The sequence below is a fragment of the Tiliqua scincoides genome, chromosome 13 (assembly GCF_035046505.1).
Source record: "Tiliqua scincoides isolate rTilSci1 chromosome 13, rTilSci1.hap2, whole genome shotgun sequence".
Taxonomy (NCBI): domain Eukaryota; kingdom Metazoa; phylum Chordata; class Lepidosauria; order Squamata; family Scincidae; genus Tiliqua; species Tiliqua scincoides.
In genome coordinates this window covers 13027477-13033822 of record NC_089833.1, presented here as the reverse complement: position 1 = coordinate 13033822, position 6346 = coordinate 13027477, and positions in this window count along the sequence as shown.

Sequence of the window (6346 nt, the reverse complement as noted above, 5' to 3'; positions counted from 1 at the left end):
GGTTTTGCCTGAGCTGTGTCGGGATGAGTTGTTAGCATTCATCCATCACTTTGCCTCAGTCACCCAAACGACGGACACCTGCTTTCTTACTAGCTAGTTTCTACTCAGATTAAAGGGTGGCCTTTTTACACAGTGTGGCGGAGAATCTAGTGAGCATCTTCGAATGAAGGCTGGCTAGCAGAGTCACTAGGGTGTTGAGCTACAGCAGCTTCAGACAGATTTTAAGAACATAAGTAGAGCCCTGCTGGACCAGGCCAAAGCCCCATCTAGTCCAGTTTCTGTATCTCACAGATGCCTCACGGAGCACACAACGAGATACCTGCATCCTGGTGCTACTCCCTTACATAGGGAGCCCAAAACCAGGAAGTGGCTTACACCCATCATGGTTTTTAACCCGTGACGGATTTTTCATCCATCCATCTGTCCAACCCCCTTTTAAAGGTGTCTAGGCATTAAGGCACCTTTTAAAGGCATCTAAATGACATCACCGCACCCTGCGGCAAGGAGTTCCACAGATTAACTACACATTGGGTACAGAAATGTTTTCTTATGTCTATTCTGACTCTCCCACTAGTCAATTTGAGTGGATGTCCCCTGGTTCTAGTGTTGTGCGAGAGGGAAAAGGGCATCCCTGTATTCACTCTATCCATCCCCTTCATAATTTTGTATGTCTCAATCATGCCCCCCTGCAGGTGCCTGTTTTCCAGACTGAAGAGCCAAACGTCGTAGCCTTTCCTCTTAAGGAAGGTGCCCCAGCCCAGTAGTCATTTTGGTCATTCTCTTCTGCACCTGAGCTGTTCTGCTTAAAAACCTGTCGCTTTTTAAATATGTCACCCTCTCCGTCCCCACTCAAAGAACGTTTATCACCAAAACCCCACACTCAATATGGTACATAGACCACAAACGGGATTTCTTATCATGATTGCTGAACCTTCCAAGCATCGAATGATGAGGTCGCCACAGAGCATGTCTCCTTTTGGTGCGCTGATGGCCCTCTCTGAAACAGTGCTGTTGGCTAAGCTCAGTGGCACAAGCAGGAACAGCACCATCAGGTCACACATTTAATCCTTTTTTTTCTTGTCTCCCAGCCCTATCTTCATGCATCCCTTTCAAGCCTGATAATCATAATGAATTTGTCCTAATAGCGCCGGCTCTAATGAATTCATTTGGTATGCATTCATTTCATATTTCCCCAGCTGCTTAAATGTTCCACTCCAACTAAATTAGCCTTGCTCGGGTGTTATGTAAGGGACACTTACAAGAAAGTACAATTTATAAACGCTCCAGGAGAATCACATCAGCTCCACCGGAACATTCCATCACAGGGGAATCGCAAGGGATGGAGATCTATTTATGTTTTTCTGATGTACACAGTGAAAGCCAGTCATCTGTCCCTCAAGCCCCGGCGCAATGCACGGCAAACGAGAATCCTACTGCTTACCTCCATTCAGCGTGTGCTTTATAGATTTGCAAAGGGATGGGTGCCCGTTTCTAAATGCCAAGGGGTAACCACAGAAGCTGGAGTAGCCGCATTTCAAGATCCTCAGCACCTGGCGATAACCAATGGTGCAGTGGGCAATGTTGATGCGCAAGAACTCATTGTGTTGTAGGAGAATTTAAAATAACAAGAGGCTGAGGAACAAACGTTCATCCATTTATTAAGAGCATTCTTGGACAGAGTTCCCCGTGAGTGGGGAATCTGAACACTATAGGCACAGGATACATGACTTAAGAACATAAGAACAGCCCCACTGGATCAGGCCATAGACCCATCTAGTTCAGCTTCCTGTATCTCACAGCGGCCCACCAAATGCCCCAGGGAGCACACCAGATAACAAGAGACCTGCATCCTGGTGCCCTCCCTTGCATCTGGCATTCTGACATAGCCCATTTCTAAAATCAGGAGGTTGCGCATACACATCATGTCTTGTAACCCGTCATGGATTTTTCCTCCAGAAATTTGTTCAATCCCCTTTTAAAGGCGTCCAGGCCAGACGCCATCACCACATCCTGTGGCAAGGAGTTCCACAGACCAACCACAAGCTGAGTAAAGAAATATTTTATTTTCTCTGTTCTAACTCTCCCAACACTCAATTTGAGTGGATGTCCCCTGGTTCTTGACTTGATCAGGGTCTGTGGGTGAGAGCAGACAGTCTCTTGTCACATACAAAATCATCATATAGAAAAGTTACTCACACCCTACTCCAGTGGTTTTTAGCCGTGAGACCCACATTTTAGAATGACAATCTCTCAGGACCCACTGGAAGTGATATCAAGGCCGGAAGTGACATAATCCATTTAGGCTTCAAACGTAAACTGCGACCAGTGGTGGCGAACCTCCTCAGCCCCCTGCCCCCATAAAAAGGTCTGTGATGGGACTCTGTGTGGGATACCACTGTCCCCCCTGGCAAATCCCCACACACACACACACACACCACTTACCTGGAGTGCACTGAGCCTTGTGTGACTCCAGGACACACCAGAGCAGCCTACTGAAATGTCCGCGGGCTCTTAAACTGTGCTTTTGGCAAACAGGAAGCATAGTTTCCGTCCACGTCGGAAGCCCCAGAGAGGCATCCACGCAGTCCTAGAGGCTCCATGCCTGGGGCAATTGCCCCTTTTCATTAATGGCAGGTCCTCCACTGGTGATCAGCCAAAAGATCCCATGAAAGGTCTCATAAAAGGTGCTCTTGCGCCGTTATTTTGCATAGATCAGAATTCAAACATTCCAACTCAGGCCCAGAACATGGATTCTTCTCCAACTACACAGCTCTCCCCCCCCCCTTTCCAGCATCCCATCTTCCCTGGTCTTTTCAGCACCAGGCCACACTCCAGCGGGAGGAGGTCCATCACAGATGATTACAGGGCTGGGGCACTTTCCTTATGAGGAAAGGCTACGGCGTTTGGGCCTCTTCAGCCTAGAAAAGAGACGCCTGAGGGGGGACGATTGAGACACACAAAATTATGCAGGGGATGGACAGAGTGGATAGGAAGATGCTCTTTACACTCTCACATAACACCAGAACCAGGGGACATCCACTAAAATTGAGTGTTGGGAGAGTTAGAACAGAGAAAATAAAATATTTCTTTACTCAGCGTGTGGTTGGTCTGTGGAACTCCTTGCCACAGGATGTGGTGCTGGCATCTAGCCTAGATGCCTTTAAAAGGGGATTGGACAAGTTTCTGGAGGAAAAATCCATTACGGGGTACAAGCCATGATGTGTATGTGCAACCTCCTGATTTTAGAAATGGGTTATGTCAGAATGCCAGATGCAAGGGAGGGCACCAGGATGAGGTCTCTTGTTATCTGGTGTGCTCCCTGGGGCATTTGGTGGGCCGCTGTGAGATACAGGAAGCTGGACTAGATGGGCCTATGGCCTGATCCAGTGGGGCTGTTCTTATGTTCTTAACTACAATTCCCAGGAAGCCTTGCAGGTCTCTTGTTATCTGGTGTGCTCCCTGGGGCATTTGGTGGGCCGCTGTGAGATACAGGAAGCCTGATCCAGTGGCCTGGATCTATGGCCTGATCCAGTGGGGCTGTTCTTATGTTCTTATGTTCTTACAGGGATGATGCAATGAGCTGTCGAACCGGGTAACGCAAACCCTCGTGACGCCTCTGTGGATAGGATTGGGCCCCAGTGAGATTCTGTTAAGGGAATGTCTTGCCTGGGACCGCCTCAGTTCACGGCAGAACACGGCAGCTCAGGATATTGAACCGGTCAAGTCTTTCACTGCAGCTCTGTGATCAGAACAGCAGCAACACCACATAGGAGCTCTCTTTTCAAGAGACGCTGTCGCAACTATTGGCCCCTTGGAAAAAAATTTGGGACAAGTAGGTAGCTGGGGAAGAGGACTTTGAAGTGGGAGAACAAGACTCACAGGAGGAGAAGGCTTCAGAGAGAGGGCAGGAGAATCGCCCCCACTTAGAGCTGACATCTCCCTAGCTTGGCTCTGCAGCCTGCACAGTAATTGAGCCCCACAGATTCACAAGTGCTCAGCCTGAAGGTATTAAATTGCCGAGAACTTCTGTACGGCTGAAGTTAAGTGCCTGATAATGGCCCCAAAGAGCGAGCCGTGCTGGAGCTGCGGGGAGAACTGCCCAGGATTAAAACCAAGAAGAGACAAAATGCTATTGAGAGTTTACCTGACAAAACTGCGCTGTGACCAAAGGGGAAATCAAAGCTCAATTTGGGTTGGAAACCTGTTATTTTCCTCTCTGCGTGGTTACCGAATAAATCATGTCACCGGCAGCTCTATAGAGCTGAGCCAACGAAGACAAAACTGCATCTCCAAGGGGCCTTGAAGCCAAGTTTAGCGAGAGCCCCGGAAGGGGTTAATCCAATTCGGTGGCTCTCTGGAAGACTTTGGATTTGCTGCTCTCAGCAAGATTCAAGCCCTGATCATCCCAGCCTTATTTTGTTTTTAAAGCAGGTCATTGTTCTTTAACAGTTGTAGTTTGCGACTGGGCCTGAACGTCCTTGTAGGAAAGGTGGGATAAAAATGTCAAGAAATTCAACAAACGGCTTTTCAGCTACAGATTGGTTGGCAACTTTCAGTCTCGAAAGACTATGGTATAAGCCTACAGCACCCAGTAATCCCTGGCGGTCTCCCATCCAAGTACTAACCAGGCCTGACCCTGCTTAGCTTCCCAGATCAGACGAGATCGGGTGTGGAAAGACTATGGTATAAGCCTACAGCACCCGGTAATCCCTGGCGGTCTCCCATCCAAGTACTAACCAGGCCTGACCCTGCTTAGCTTCCCAGATCAGACGAGATCGGGTGTGGAAAGACTATGGTATAAGCCTACAGCACCCGGTAATCCCTGGCGGTCTCCCATCCAAGTACTAACCAGGCCTGACCCTGCTTAGCTTCCAAGATCAGACAAGATCGTAAGCAGGGTCTCCCCATGGAATCCTCACCACCACCTTGCAAGGTGGGGTGAGGGATCAGGACCATGATAGCAGCTTTGCTGTATCAGAAGTCGGGCACGTCCAGCCCATCATCTCGTTTACCCCTGCTGACTGCTCAGATGTGTCCAAGAAGCTTACGAACAGAGAATGAAGTCAAAATCTCCTTCTCGTCTACTTACATTGATGACAGACCTATTTATTTATTTCAAGTATTTATATACCACCTTTCTCTTTTTCTATACAGCATTCAAGGCAGTTTATACAGGCAGGTAAATCTCAAGCCACCATTTTTCAATGGGTATTTTTTAAACCTATTGTTCTGTAAGAGGAACTCACAGAACCCCTCAGCCCACCAGATGTTTCTCTTCTTGGCGTGGTGATCTGACTGCATGTCATTGGGCTTCCATAGGAGCTAGTAAATCAAGCCCCAGTTCTCAAGGTATTTAACCATTCTTGCCAGCTGACCTGGTCCACACTCCCCCACACTCTCACTGAAGGTGGCTCATCAGAAACTCCATCCTTTCACAACAGGTTACCACACTGTGGAATGGTCTGTTACCCTGCACATGCCCGATCTTGTCTAATCTTGGAAGCTAAGCAGGGTCAGGCCTGGTTAGTACTTGGATGGGAGACCACCTGGGAATGCTGGCTGCTGTAGGCTTATACCATAGTCTTTCGAGACTGAAGGTTGCCAACCAACCACACTGTATCCATTTGGTTTCGTTGTCTCCCCTCCAAGAGTACAACCACAGTTGCTCCTGCTTAGCTCTTTGGACAATACAACAGCTCAATCACTGGACCATTCTTCCTGCTCTAATTGATCTATACCAGGGGTTCCCAAACTTTTTAGCACAGGACCCACTTTATAAAACTGACACCCTCTTGGGACCCACTTAGGCGTATCAGACTTTTAAAAAAGGAGATCTAGAAAGAAATGGTATTTTATTTATTGATTAATAAGTAACAATAAGCAGAAAAAAAAGATCCTCAAACATTTATCTCCCTGTATTTACACATGCTTGCAAACTGCAGGAGCTCCGCTCTTTGCAGGGTAAGTAGCAGCTACGGATATCTGAGTTTTGAATAGCCTCAGGGCTTGAGGCAAAAGCCTATCTGATCTTTTCATCGCCCTTCAGCGACCCACCCAAAACCAGGTCACGACCCACCACCGGGTCCTGATCCTCAGTTTGGGAATCACCGGACTGTTATTATTTATCATAATAAAAGCTCTCCTGTATCGTTTGTCCCCAGCACCTTGCCCCCAAATGTTGACAACGTTTACCGGTGCTTTGGTGAATGGCGATGTCTACTGGTCAAAGACAGCCATGACCAACGAAATCCTGAAGCCATGAGCTCTTGGCTAACCTTGACCCCATCCGTCCTCCCCTCCATCAATGACCTTGCCTGTGTCTGTTAATCACTGCATGGAGAGCAAT